This window comes from Mesocricetus auratus, unplaced genomic scaffold, assembly GCF_017639785.1.
Source record: "Mesocricetus auratus isolate SY011 unplaced genomic scaffold, BCM_Maur_2.0 Super-Scaffold_100021, whole genome shotgun sequence".
NCBI lineage: Eukaryota > Metazoa > Chordata > Mammalia > Rodentia > Cricetidae > Mesocricetus > Mesocricetus auratus.
Window position 1 is genome coordinate 35,432,773 of NW_024429202.1, and position 15,359 is coordinate 35,448,131.

The following is a 15,359-nucleotide window of genomic DNA, read 5'->3' on the forward strand; positions in this document are numbered from 1 at the left end:
GTTTTATTTGCAAAACGCTGTAATTTATACACAGTAACGATTCTCCCGGAGGTGTGCGCGGGACGCTGGGTGGAGGTTAATGGATAGCAGACGTGACTTACAGTAATATTGTGAACAGCTTGGGGACACAGCTGGGCGCTAAGTGGAGTGGGCTCTGCAACCCTAGCCTGTTCAGGTCGGCAGTTTGTCCCTTATTTGGCTTTCCTTATTTTGCTAACAGGTTTAAGGTTAATCTTGCCAAGTTTGAGTCTGTGTCTGGGATGAACAGGTCCCAGTTTCGGCTGGAGGTGCACAGGCCTGCTCCTTGGTTGACCCCCAAATGAAACAGCCCAGTGGCCAGTGGTCATGGCTTGTAGACTCCTTTGCTGCTTCTCAACCTTTGCAGGCTTTTCTGCAGGGATTTTGAGGAGGAATGAAAGTAATTTTGCGTGTTTCAAGCCTGGGTTTTGGGTATAGTTTTCAACAGTGGTTTTCTAGTGTAAAGGTCACTACTTTATCAAAACGTCTAAACTGCTTGTGGGCACTCCCTCCATTACTTTCCAAGTGTTTATAGATACAGAGGTTTAGAAACAGTCTTTCGTTAATGTGCCCAGTTTATTATTGCGAAGGTAGACACAAGGAGAAAATGCACTTCAGGCAGTTAAGGTTTTAGACCTTTGGGTCGTTCCTAAGTGACCACGAGGGACAATCCTACCTTAAACTTTCTTGCATCCTTGTCGGTTAATGTAGTTTTGATTGAAGAAAGAAAGGTCCCAGTTGGTCTGAGGCTGAAATTGAGAACTTTGTGCAGTCGTAAAGCTTCGAGTTACAGCTCACTACCTGCCTTGCCCTCGGCCTCTTAGATGTGCAGTCTGTGGGTGGGGGGTTGCTGTAAGAGTTCTGACCGCTTGAAGGCTGATCCGCCCACCTGCGGAGAGACTGGCCCCTTTAAAATGGGCAGAGTAGGTACAAGGTGGTTTCCAGCTCCCCGTAGTCTGATTCCAGGCTTTCCGTTTTGCATTCCCTACATGCTCCTTGCTTCAGTCTTCTTCCTCTCTGTTCTAGTTGACCCTGTCATAGTCCTGACCTCTGTCATGTACTTTGGGGTGCTGAACATTCCCAACAAACAGCGGCTCCCAGGTGTTGGGGAAATGGGCTTTCATCCTTGTTAAGTCTCCGTTCGCCTTTCTTGCTGGAGCAGACTAGATGACCCCTTGAAAACACCCGAAGACTCACTGATTGCATAGCAACCCGGAGTTCTTTATTTGATCTCTTGAATTAGCTTAATGTGCCCTGGCAAGGCCAGGCTCCGTTGCTCTGTATGGCACACATGGTTCTCTTAACCGACTGGCTCGCAGTGTGCGCTGGGGGCTGACATGGCTTGTGGAAATGATTTTCTGATGTTCGGAATGAAGTTTAATGACAGAGGAATTCCAGATTGTTTGCCGCACGTGCGGAGCAGGATAGTGAGCGGCGTTTGGGGAAACTAGGGAGCTAACTTTTCTTACAAATGGACTGGGAACTCTTGACAGCTCCCCCAGAGACTTAGGGAATTAGTTTTTCCTATCCAGAGGGGCTTCAAGTGGTGCTTCGGAATTGTTTCTTTTTCCTGAAGTGAGTGATGGAAACATTTCTCAGGGTGTTCTCAAAGGACAGAAGTAGGAAAAAAATGATGCTATTTGTGCTGTTAAGTGCCCACATTAAGGCAGTTCAGAAGGTGGTCAAACACCGTTTTAAAACAGGCTATCAAAGGTATACAGCCGTGGCGAAAATAACTCATTTCTTTGGGCCATTGGAATAGTGTGACTTTTAAAAAGACTTTATTTTTTAGCAACTCACTAAGGTTATATCGACGAGAACCTTGTGGTAAAGTCTTATTAGGGAATTACACCCTCTGTATCCCCCCCAACTCACCCTGACACCCCCCTCCCCAGAGTATACTTCCATCCAAGATTCTCAGTCCTCCAGGCCATGGTAGTGAAAAACATTCTTTAGATTGACATAGCTGTGACATGTTAGGGTCACAGTGGTATTTCCCATCTCTGCCTTGTACCTGTATGAGCAGCCCTAGAGGGATCTGGTCCCTTTCACAGCTTCCATGAGTATGAGAATCTTAAGTTTCATCTTTTTATTTTTTATTTTTTGTTTTTACGAGACAGGGTTTCCCTGTATTGTTTTGGAGGCTATCAGTCCAGCCCGGCCTCGAACTCACAGAGATCTCCCCTGCCTCTGCCTCCCGAGTGCTGGGATTAAAGGCGTGCGCCACCACCGCCCGGCAAGTTTCATCTTTTTAGTGGCCCTATCTCTCCTATATCTCACTATCTTGCATCTCACCTAAGAGGCAACGAATGTGCCCTGGGACTTCCCAGAGAACTTTCTGGATAGTTTCCTTTTGGCATTTGTGGCCTTCTTCCCAGTTGTCTCCGTTGTTTCCTAACCTGCTGTGGGCTGGAGGGTGTAGGGCGCACCCCTTGATCCACTTAGTAACACATTGTTGGTTTCTGGCCTGTGCTATTGAGGTTGGTAATGAAATCAGAATCTTAGCCTCTGCTCAGAACCCTGCCGCACCATACATAGCCTGGTCCCTAGGACTTTCAGACAGTGGGGAAATGTTACCTGGTGGCCTCTGTTTGGTGAATTCTCTGATCAGGCAAGTCATTTGTAGTCCTGCAGTGAAACCTAAAGACAGAAACAAACAAACAAACAAAAACCCATGAGATTGCTTTATACCCCCTTTTGCATATCCTGAAGGTAATCTTACATAATCCTTTCTGTGTACCTGCATTGTGACTTCCTCTAGCCAATCAAACCCCACCCCAGAGCCATGGCATAGGCTGCCTGAATGGCTTTTGTTGTTTTGAGACAGGGTTCTCACTTTGTAGCCTATGCTGTTCTCAAACTTGATTCTTCTGCTGCAGCCCCCAGAATGCTGGGCTTGCAGGTGTGTGGCATCGTGCCTAGCTTGAATGCTTGATGCTTCAATAGATAAGGCTGCCTATGTCAGCCTGTTGAGACAGCTCTGGCCAGAGCATTGGTTATTTTGCTAGGAAGTAGTTCTTTGGTGAGATCCCTCCTTCCTGCTGTCTGTATTGGTAGGGTTTTTGAGAGAAGAAGGTTCAGATTTACCCAGTTTGATTTCACATTGAACACCTGTAACCTGAAGTGCTAAAGTGCAAATTTCAGGATGTCATTTTTCTTTACTGCTGAATAGTATTCCACAGATCTATGTACCACATCTATTCATCTGTTGAAGGACATTTACGTTGTTTCTATTTCCTGGTCATTGTGAATGGGGGGGGGGCAATAAACATGGCTGAGCAGGTATCTGTGGAGTAGCATGGCGAGAGTGCTTTGGACATGCGCCAATAGGGATCGAGGGTTCCTCTTTCTCTACAACCTCACCAGCTTTTGTTGTTAGTTTTGTTCATCTTGGCCATTCTGATTGGAGTGAGATGAGGTCTCAAAGTTTTTTGTTTTTGTTTTTCGAGACAGCGTTTCTCTGTGTCACTTTGGATCCTGTCCTGGAACTTGCTCTTTAGACCAGGCTGGCCTCAAACTCACCTGTCTGTGCCTCCCGAGTGCCGGGACTAAAGGCGTGCGCCACCAACGCCCAGCTGAAGTCTCAAAGTTTTAATTTGTAGTTCCCTGATAGCTAAGGATGATTGGCATTTTTTGAGAAAGCACTACCAAACCGAAGGCTTTCTGAGCAACCTCCATGATGCCACAAATGGAAAATTCCACCTTGACCTTGTGATAGATTGTCTAAATTCAGGTGGACTAGAAATACTGCCTAAGATTGTACTCAGTGCATATATAAAGTGTATATGAAACACATGGATTTCTTGTTTTGACTTGGATGTTATTTCCTCCAAAGTCTGATAGTAAATCACTAATTCATCAGCAGGATAAACACATAAATTTTAGCCCAGGAGTTCTGGTTGAGGGTGGCGTATAATGAACATACCTCAAAGACTGACACACATTTGTCCCCAAACAGGTGGATGAGGCACATTTAACCTGTATTGCAAGTTCTTTTAACACCGTTTTAGGAAATAGATGTGTTTGGCTAACAGTTGTTAGGAAGACCTAAACTTCAATATAATGAGACAAGAACAAGATACCAATGTGATTTACAGTTTGCAGAGTGCTTTTTGTGTGTTTGGTATTTAGTGTTCTGCACAGAATGGCATAATCAGGTCTGACTCACATCTGCGAAAGACTGGGATCCAGGACACTGCCAGGGGTTGTAGATTGTGGATTTAGGCTGAAATCTTCTTACTCAATGCCCTGTCACCTCTCAGAAGGAGCAGATGAGGCCACAGTGTCAGTGAGTCCTGGAGTATTGTCATAGCCCTTGGTAGTCTTAGTTATAGTTTCTATTGCTGTGATGAAACACCATAACCAAAAACAAGTCAGGGAACATAAGGGTCTGTCTGTCTGTCTGTCTGTCTGTCTGTCTGTCTGTCTGGGTTACACTTCCACATCATAGCTCACCAATGAAGTCAGGACAGGAGCTGAAGCAGGACAGGAACCTGGAGGCAGGAGCTGATGCATAGGCCATGGAAGGGTGCTTACTGGCTTGCTCCCCATGGCTTGCTCAGCCTGCTTTCTTACAGAAGCTAGGACCACCAGCCCAGGGATGGCCTCACCCTCAGTGAGCTGGGCCCTCCCGCAGATCTATTCTGGGCCATGTTGCAGGTGTATGGAGACGTGGTTGGGGCAGTTCACACGTGGGGGCCCTTGGAAGAAGAACCATTTGTGTGGAGGCAGACATGAGATATGGCCACGACTTTGTGTCCTTTGCTTCACTTCTAGGAGCCAGAGCTGCCTCGAAAGTCTCCAGGGTATTCTTTCCTACTTAGTGTGTGTTTTGGTCTGCTTTATCTTTTGTAGTAGAATGGTATGGATGGCTGAAGGAAGCAACAGAGCGAGTTTACTCAGCACTCTAGAAGCTGGAGGACAATGTTATCATATTGTCTGGTATTGGCTCTTCCTACTGGCCTTCTTGTCTTTAACTGGCACTCCCTCCCTCCTTCCTTCCCTCCCTCCTTCCTTCCCTCCCTCCCTCCCTCCCTCCCTCCCTCCCGTCCATAAGCACAGACTAAGGGTTCTCTGCTGTGCCCTTGTCATCTTAGGAGAGTAGCAGTTCTATTAGATAAGGGTTCCACTCTTAATAACAGTCATAACTGTAACCTTCCCCTACTTAGAATATTATTAATTACATGTTTGTGAGTGCAGGTACCCGATGGGGCTAAAAGAGTGCATTGAATTCCCTGAAGCTGGAGTTAGTCAGTTCTGAGCTGCCTGACCATGGGTGCATGATCCAAACTCATCTTCTCCAAGAGCCTGAGCTCTTAACCAGTAAGCGTCTCTTCAGCCCCAATACAGTAATATTGCTCTTTTAAGAGATGGAGTCCCACTGTGTATTTCTGGCTATATAGACCATGCTGGCCTCAAACTCTCAGAGATCCTCCTGCCTCTGCCTCCTGAGTGCTGGGATTAAAGGTGATGCCACCTGCCAGCTTCAAAATATCTTCTTTAACGTTCTGTGTCCAGTTACATTTGGCTTTCAACATCTGTGGTTTTTACCAATTGCAAAATTTTTGTCTGTACTAAATATACAGTTTTTTTCTTAAATGTATTTGTTAATACAGTTTCCTTACCATCGACATTATAGGATCTCTATATAATCTAGAATGACTTAAAATACATGGGATGAAGTGCATGGTGATGTGCAGAGATTGTGTGATGTTGCTACAGAAGTGATATGAGCATCTGAGAATTTGGGTACCCTAGGGGTCTGGAACCAATCTTCCATGCTGCAGGCAGAGGATTGTATGATAATTGGGGGGGTTAGGGCTCCCAGCGTGTGAATCTGGGGCATCAATCCCATCTGTCACAGTGTAACTCTGTGTTCTCCAATGGCTGATTTTAGGACAGGCAGTTGCTTTTACCACCCGCCCTAGAATCTGTTTATCTTTGAGGACAACTGCCAGGGACAGAAAAATAAGAAGTAAAAAAGAGACTGTCAACTCATTGAGTCTAGCCCTCAAATCCCTCGGCAGGGAGGAAGCCTTGGCACTGGCCTTTGAGGCTTTAAGCAGAGCGAAGACGAAAGGACTTGACTCAGTCCATTATGGATGCTCGCCCTCACCATGTGGTTTGGCTGTGGGCACTTAACTGTGTTTCACTTGTGTTTTTGTTTTTTCACTCAATGAGGACTTTGATCAATACAGCGGAGAACATGGTGGGTTTTGTATGAAAAGGAATGCATTTGCTAACACCCCCCCCAGGGGGTAAAGTGTGGGGCAGAGTGTGCCACTTCAGTGACAGTGTTGTGAGCATGTGGGCCAGTGTGTGCCCTTCCCAGGCTGTGCATGGTGGTGTTTAGTGAGACATACATAACCATCATCAGTGTGTGTTTATGATCAAGGCTAGTCTGTTCTAGGTGGCCACATTGGAGGGTGGGGGCTAACCTGTGATCACTCTCCATCCATGTAAGTCTGTTAGTCCATGGTTCCTTTGTTGCTTCGTTTTTGTTTTGTTTTGTTTTGTTGTTGTTGATTCGCTTGTCCTTTCATTCGTTCAAAGAATCAATTATCTTTCCTAATTATTTCTAAAACTTTCAGTGTCCCAAGCTGCACCATCTCCTGGCCTGCCTTGCCTTCTGGTTACCGTCCTCTTCATCCATCAACTCATTTATCCTTGAATTCCTCCTTGTCCTCCCAATCTGGTTATCTGCCCTGTTGATTCTGCTTGCAACCGATCGGTCGCCTTCACGTCTTTGACTTTGACTGTGACATCAAAACAGATTCCAACCACTCCTGCCAATCCGTTTGCTCATTGTCCACTGACACTCAGTTGTGGCCACCCTCTTGCAGTTGGTGACTTCCCATTGCCCCAGGCTCCATACACCAAGATGTCCCAAGTCCCTGGTGTTACGGATGCGGATGTATACATGCATGGATGTACACATGTGCTGTTCTCTGTTCTCCAATCCTTCCTTCTCCCGTAAGCTACCGCTGTCTATAACGACGTACTGACAGCGGTGTGCTAATTCTGGTGAGGAACCACTCTTAGACGCTGCTGCCCACTGGGGCCATTGAGGGTGAACCCTAGACTCCTGCGCTCCTGTGTAACTGTGACTCTGCATACAGGGCAGCTGGAGCCTGGCTCTTCTTTATGGCAAGAGATTGTCTGCAGAAAGCACCGTTGGGTATGTGTCTTTTAGCTCAGTGTCTCCCTGTATGGTCCTCATGAAGTCATCATTTGTCAGGAGCGGTGCCATCCCATTGAAATGCCATGTGAGTCACCAATGCCAGCTCCAGATGTAACTTTAAGTGTTCTCAGGACCACACTGAAAATGTAAAAAGAAACAAGTGTTTTTCTTTACCCAGTATATCTGAAGCAGTTTAATTTATGTATATAATCATTATAAAACATAATGTGTGATTTGATCTATCTGTCTGTCTGTCTGTCTATCTATCTATCTATCTATCTATCTATCTATCTATCTATCTATCTGTCTGTCTATCTATCGTGAAGTCTTCAGAATCGAGCACACTTGGTGTAGTTATAGCAAGTACTTTTCCTTCTTGGTGCATTTTGGGTGGCCCCACAGCTGCAGTGTTGGGAAACTTGGGGATACACTTTTCATGGTTTATGCTTCATTCAGCCCACATTTTCCAGGTGAAGGTGGCTAAAACTGGTACTTAGGATTGTAGGCACAGTTTAGGGGACTACTGGTGCCACGATGGTTATGCTTTTCTTTGGATGCACAGCCTATGTAGTGTAAAGAATGTATCTCACTCTAAAACATTTTAGGGTACTGAATCATGTTGAATTACAAGTCAGTACATATATGTCATCAATGTACCTTCTGTGTTTTACAAATCTTTTTAAAATGTGTTTTTAATTCTAGAGATTAGCATTGCTGACATAAAATGAGTTTTTACATATTTTTGATCAGTGCTAAGTACTTAATCTGTATGTAGGTATAGAAGGTAAAATCATAGTTTTGAGTGGTCTTAACAAACACACACACACACACACACACACACACACACACACACACACACAGGAGCACTGCACCAGACACTGTAGTAGTAACTGTTGTTGTAAGTGCATTACAGACAATAACTCACTGAACCTTCACCAGACCTGAGTGTGGCATTTTCTGCCTTTATCTTGGGAAGAAAAGCAAGGGGACTGGGTTGACTGCCTGATGTCACAACTGCTGAGCTGCTGGTCTGGCACTGCCTTCTCTGACCGCCTCACTCTCTAAACTAGGCCACCGTCCCTTTGTTGTGTCCAAGATGCACGAAGCATCTTGATAAGACTTGAAAGACGTTGAGAAAAAAAAAATCATTGGTAGGGAGTGGAGTTGGATATAGATTCATTCTGGAAACTTCTTATCAGCTACTTGGGAAGGAGGCTCTGGACTTTGGAAGGACTCAGTGAATAAATAAAAGTCCTTCAGTGGCCTTGGAGAGGTGACTGCTAAGGGTTACACTGTTCTCTTGACTGCTCCTCTGTGGCCATCTGATGAGAGGGTCTTGAGGATTTCCTAGTTGGCTTTGGTATCTTTTCTAGTTTTAGAGGGCCGGGTTACCTCTTAGTCTGTATTCTTGGAAGCAGCTGCTACAGAGCCCCCACGGGACCTAGGCACTAGCTGCCATTCCAGGAGAGTTTTTGTGTACCAGACCTTCCCAAACTTGGCTGGTAGTGTTCGGAAGTGCCCTTGGGGCTATCAAGAGACTTTTCCACGAGCAGATGAAAAGTGCATGGAAATAATAGTCTGTCTATGTCTCCATTTTTTTCCTTCAAGGATGTGCCTCAGTTTAGTAATTATGAATTTTGGCTGGATATTTCAGAATGTCCTTAAGTCAACAGAGATCTTAATTATGTCACTAAGGAGCCTGGCTGAGGAAGCATTTACTGCCTGTTTTTCTTTGCTTTCTTCCCTCAGCTGGGTCTATTTTATGGATAATCATTTTATAAGCTGTATCAAGCCTGTGTGTGTGAGGAGGGCCAGTCAGAACTGGTAATAAATTGTTTTTATTTTACTGTGTGTGATAGAAGGCAGCTTGATGTTGACGGAACAACCATAAACTACACTAATGTTTGAAAATGTAAAAGCATTTCACTCTGTCTGTCTGTCTGTCTGTCTATCTATCTTTTTTACGGCAAGAAATAAAGGGTTTGGGAGTTATATTAGGAGGTTTCCAGAATCTTGGTGTGGCTAACAGTGAATTTAAAGAAACAAACCTCTGCAGAGTCTAGCAGGCTAGATAGTAAATTGGGGCTTTTTCTTCTCTTCATTTCCCCCTCTCTGGGTTTTTGGGGTTTCCCTTCATTTCTTCACTCTGGTGTGGGCTTCAGTGCAGCCTCTAGGCTTTTTCACGTGGCCTGTTCACCTGGGCTCGCACGTTACCCTTTGTGTCCTTGTTCGTGGTCTCCCTGGGATATAGCCTGCTTGGCTTTAGAAGGTAGACTCTTCGCCCTTCTGATGAGTCCTCTGCTGTGCCTGGGCAGAACTGAGGCGTGTTTGATGAGGCGCTTGTGGGTCAGGAGTCTGGGCGTTCTTTTCAGACTTGACTGTACCACGTACCGATGCACTCAGTCATCCAAAGAAAAGCCGAGTCTGTCTTCTGTAGAAGCGGATTCTCTTTTCATGAATGTGTCTCCTGGGTCAGGGCTCCATGCCTGAGGGAGAAAATATGTGTTCTGACATACTGAGTATAGCATACTGAGAATGTACTGATATGCACATCCTTCTGTTCATTCCAGGATCTGATTTGCTATTAGAATTGGATTGGGAAATAGAGGCAATCCACTTTTGCAAAACCAAAATTGCCTTTTCCAAGGTTAATATCTTTAAAAACTTGATGGAGGCTTGAACATCCTCAACCCATGTCTTTAAAAACTCATTGATTCTCAGCCAGGCAGCTTTCCCATGCTGACATTAAACGTCTGGAGACATTATCATTTGTTGTCATGATTTGGGGTGTTGCAGGTGGTTAGTGGGTGCAGGCTGGGGTGTTGACATCCTGTGATACACAGGCCTGTCTCCACAGCCAGGAACTAACTGGCTCAGATGTCCGTAGTTCATCGGTCTTGAGGTGAGTGAATGCTGTTCTCTCTCCATTGCTTTTTACATCAGTGACAGTGGGCCTCATGGTTGCTTTTAGGAGAACAGTTTCATTCTTCCATTCTAACCAACATAGTGAAAATAATGCATGTTTAGAACTCCCGGACACCGTTTGTGCACCTGTGTCGTTAAGTATGTAAAGGAGACACTTCTGTGTGATCGACTCTTTTTGTCTGGAGCAGTGTTAAAGTTTGCCAGTCTGCTTATCTATGTCTGATCAGCATGTTTGTACCGCTTACCTAGGAAGAGCTGATGATGGCATCGTGACACCTGGCTGGGATGTGAATAAGGTCCATTGCTCTCAGAGTGCCCACTGATGTGGGGATGATGGAGGGCCCTTTATCAGTTCCTTAAGCAACGGCTAATCAGAGACATCTGTTTTCTTAGAAACTTGACACTGATGATTATCCAGAGAGATGTGTTTATTACTGAGGTTCATGGGCTTCGGGGCTCAGCCTGGTATGTTTGGAGCTGGGTGCATGCCTTAGGTTGAATGTTTGATGTCTGTCTTTGTATGGTCCTTACTCTCTTCAAAGGAGAGGACACAGATACCACAAATTAGACCTTAGGAAGGAAAAGGAAAGGAAAAATTCCAATTTGGCTGTTAGTTGCTGACTCCCAGCGTCTACAGAACTACTGATTAGCCAGGCTAGGATATGATGACTGTCTGAAACTTCTTCCCTTTGTAAACAGGCCCTTTCTTGATCAAGGAGGAAAAAAAATCCTAGAAATGAGGAGGAGGCCTGCCAGTTGGAGTTGCCTAGTCCTCATAGCTGTCTGTTTTGTGTTGATTATTTCCTGTCCTTGTCCTCTTCCTCTTTTGACTGAATGCCTTATCACTCTTCCTGTTCTGCTACTAGGATAAATACAGTAGCAACAGTTGGTGAAATTTCAGGTTTGAGAGCCTTAAAAACATAGCCTATCTTTTCTTCAGTTGTGTCTCAGGTGGCTGAGGGTCCTCGGGGCAGTTAGTGGTAACTCTTGGGAAACCTTGGGAACTTCTGAAGTTACCAGATGCTGATCAGTCTGTATATCTTTTTGTTACTTGTGGGCTGTTCAGTGTCATTTCTTCTTCCAGCGTGGGTGGGAGGAGTCCTCTGTTGTGAATTGGATGTTTTGTAGATGAAGAAGGTACTCAAACTGGTCCATGGCTCTCTGGAGAGAGCTCTGCAGTCTGGCAATCTTGTGGATGGATGCTTCTGATAGCTCCTGGCCCTCCGTTAGCCCCTAAGCGTCTGCCTTGGGTGAGGATTTCTTGGGTTTTTCATTATACTTGGAGCTGGATTGGATCGTATCATTCAGAGTTTGATTAATAGGCTTACTTAACTTTGAATGTTTGAAGTCTTGATTCATAGGCTGAGTAGAGGCCTCTGGTACTGATTTGGCTAGTTTCAAAGTTACTTTTCACCTTCAATTGATACCTGTCATGTTTTGTGAAACAAGGGCTTGCCACTGTGTTCCCGAGCCCTCTTGCCTGCCTGCCTTTAGGACTTTTAAACTTAGAGTGCCATACTCTTTGATTGGTAGGATGTTTCCTTCAAGCAGCATGAGTAAATGATTTGAGCGGCAGATACAGAGGCCTGCTACTTGTATCATCAGATCCTGGACCGTGGTTAGGGCTGGAAGTGGGTGGGTGTGGCGGTCACAAAGGTGTTCTGTTTTTCCTCATCTGGCCTGTGTGATGCGCTGCTGTTAGGATTGTATTTTGAATAAGTTAATGTTCTCTTAGTGAATGTTTATTGATACCACCTATGTGCCAGGGTTGCGGGAGCCAGACAAAGACTACCCTCAGAGATGTAAACTAGCCTGGAGAACGTACAGGTTCCCAGTCACCTCTAATTCTTATTATGGCAAGTAGTAAAAAATCCCCATCTTCACCTTTGTGTCAGAGACAGCGATGCCACAGAGTCTCTCCCACCCTCTGCAGCCCCAGTAGCACTGCAGTTCCAGTATTTTGAGGAGGAGGATGCTTCTCCACATTTCTCAGAAATGGAGGCTAGAATGGACACCCAAGTGGGGTTGCTCCCTGGAGTTGGTTGTGACCGCTGGTGACTACTCAGACAGCACCCTCATTCTGTCATGTATCCATTTCAAGGACCCAGGTGAGCGTTAGACCCTTGTGGACGCACAGCGGACTCTTGTTTTTCGGGTCAGTTAAACATGTTCTTTTCAGATAATGTGAACACTACTTGTCTATTGTTTACTTACTTAAAAAATCAGTGACATCACTTATTGCTGCTTTTAGCTGACGACAGCATTCAGGTGGCACACTGGTAACTTCACGTTTTGCTTGGTAGTGGTATGAATGCATCTCCTCACATTTTATTTTTTTTAATGGTTTTTGTTTTATTTATGGTTTTTGAGAAAGGGTCTTACTGTGTAGCCCTGTCTGGCCTGGAATTCACTATGTAGACAAAACTGGCCTCTCTGTAGACGAAACTGCCTTTGCCTCCTGAGTGCTGGAATTAAAGGCACAGGCCACAACAGCAGTCTCATGCCCTCACTTTTTAATTTAGAGAAGGAAGGTCTGCTGTTTCTTCTGGAGCAGTGGATGGTGCAGATCAGCCCAGGGCAGCCATTGTAAAGGCATGTTTTGTTTTCTTCTAGGTCTGATTTGGAAGCTGCTTCCTTTGTAACTCAAAACTGTTGATAGTGTGGATGCTTCTTTTCGAATGAGGGTTGCACTTAGGGCCTCCTCCACGCCTTCTTTTGTATTTTGTCATTGTAGCCTTTCTAACCGGGGACTTCTCAATCCAGTGCCCAGATCACAAAGGTGTCTTGAAGGTGAGGCATTATGAAACTGTTTTCCAGAGATGGCCTGATGTCACCTTTTATGTGTAAGCCCTGTTTAGCATAGGAAAACAAACTAGTGTTGTCTTTCAATGTAAGTAGGATCATGATTACTGATGACTAATTCACGCTGAAGCAACCTCCATCTCCTTTGGCTCTGGATGACATGGATTATTGTAATTTGTGAAATACTGTGATTAATCAATGATAGACTCTGGTTAAGGCTTCGCGTTTCGATTCCTGATTTTGGGCCTTGAGAAGGAGAAAATTTGTTCAATTTCATCAAAGAAATTGATATGTTTGCTTGTGTGTATTCAAGAATACATAGTATGTTCTGTTAGATTTCAGTCATGTGAAAGCCTCATTCTATTGTATTAAGCTAAAAAGTAATGTTTTTCTTCTTTTTATTTTTTCTTTTAATTTGAAAAGTTGGTGTTAAACTCAGAACCTAGAACCCACAGCCTTGAACTTGCTGGGCAAAGGCCCTTCCACCGGGCAGTGTCTCCAAGGTCTTTATTTTCTTGAGTACTGTGATTCACAGATTTTACCAGAGTACAGTTTGTTACTATTCAAGTCCACCATGGTACATATGTCTATTTTATAATTTATACGATGACCCCCCCCTCCAAGGATCTCCCTATATAGCACAAGCAAGCTGTGAATTTGCTATGTAGCCAAGCTTGAACTGGAGATCTTCATGTTAGCTAGCCCTGTGGGCTGGAGTTACAGGTATGTACTGCCATACCCATGTGCACATTTTAGAATATTTTCAGATGACGGTGACATACCCAGCACTGCTTTTCCTCACTTCATTGTGTGGCATTCCTGTAGTGCCCCGGTTACCTCTAATGATGAGTGTTGATAAATGATGTCAACAAAAGCCTGTGCTGTGTTTAGATTTATGTAATGAATACCTCCTTTTGTGTCCCACATTGCCTATCTTTCTGGTTTCTACAGTCTGGCATAGTTTCCGAGGCTTGGGTCCCCCCCCCCCCCAATAGTTCCAAGGACATTGGGCAGTTGTTTTGAGTGTCATTAAGTTGGTTTCCTCATAGTAAGATTGGGGTTGTGGGCTGAGGGATGAAGTTCCAGTCTCTCCATATCACGGGCAATGGACTGTTTCATTTTTGTTGCTGTGCTATGAAATGCAACAGAAAGAAACTTTGGGGGTTGTGGATTTTATCTCACAATTTTGGGAGAGTCAAGGCAGGAACTTGCAGGAGCTAGTCACACCCCCAGCTGAGAGTGGAGAATCCATTCATGTGTGCTTACTGCTCAAGTTCATTGCTTGTCCCTGCAGTTCAAGGGCCAGCCATGAAAGGGTGCTGCCCACATTCAGGGCCAGCCTTCCCGCTTCACTTAACCCAGTTAAGAAAGATCTCCCACAGACAGACGTGCTTACAGACCAAGCCTCTCTACCCTGGTCATTTTCGATTGTGTCAAGTTGACGGTTAAACTGTCGTAGACATACACTGTCAGCATGGTTTGCAACTGTATGTTAATCTCGTCACCTGGTTGAGGTATAGGTTTCTCTAAAGTTGATCTTCCTTCTTTCCATCCCTGGTCTTTGGGAAAAGTCATTTTTGGAGCTGGGAGTTGAGCTCTTGCACCTGGAATGGTTCTGTCTCTAGTAGTAGAGGATGCAAGAGGGTGGTGCTTTATCAGAGTTTGAGAATGTGGTTTCCGGATGTGGAGAAATGAAAATTCTTGGGGCCTGCTTTGGACTTAATGATTCATTCTTCTGAGACAGATTGGTCTGGAATCTTCTGTTGAACGGATTTCCCAGGTGATTCTGATCTGCATGGGAAGTTGAGGGCCTCTGCTGTGGATTAACATCCCAGCCTTTCTCGTCACTTGGCTTGTGTGGAAGCCCTGTGCCGCTGTATACGCTGAGTCCCGAGGCTCCATGAAGGAACTTTTATCTTCCTGTGTGTGCTGGCTAGTCTTAGGTCAGCTTCACCCACAAACTAGAGTTATCTGAGCGGAGGGAAAACCTCAACTGAGAAAATGCCTCTGTTAGATCTGGCTGTAAGGCATCTTCTTAATTAGGGATTGATGGGGAGGGCCCAACCCATTGTGGTTGTTTCCATACCTGGGTTGATGGTTCTGGGTTCTATAGCAAAGCAGGCTGAGCAAGCCGTGGAGAGCAAGCCAGTAAGAAGCACCCCTCCATGACTTCTGCATCAGCTCCTGCCTCCAGGTGCCTGCCCCAGCTTCTTTTGATGATAAACAGTGATATAGATGTGTAAGCCTAATAAATAAATAAACCCTTCCCTTCCCAACTTAATTTTAGGTCTTGATGTTTCATTACAACAGGAGAAACCCTAAGTAAGACACTGCCCCTCCCACAGTTTCCACTACCTCAGACTGGCTCCTTTTTTATGAGCCTACGGTCCCTTCTTTCTAGACAGACAACTTCAGTTCTCAGTTTGGTGGTTTC

The 15,359-nt window shown here is 45.0% G+C and overlaps 1 protein-coding gene across 5 annotated transcripts in view; it reads left to right on the forward strand.

Annotated features, from left to right (window-relative positions):
* Window positions 1–15,359, forward strand: part of Nck2 (NCK adaptor protein 2) — a 120,099-nt gene that overhangs the window by 1,708 nt on the left and 103,032 nt on the right. The gene's annotated exons all lie outside the window — the stretch shown is intronic.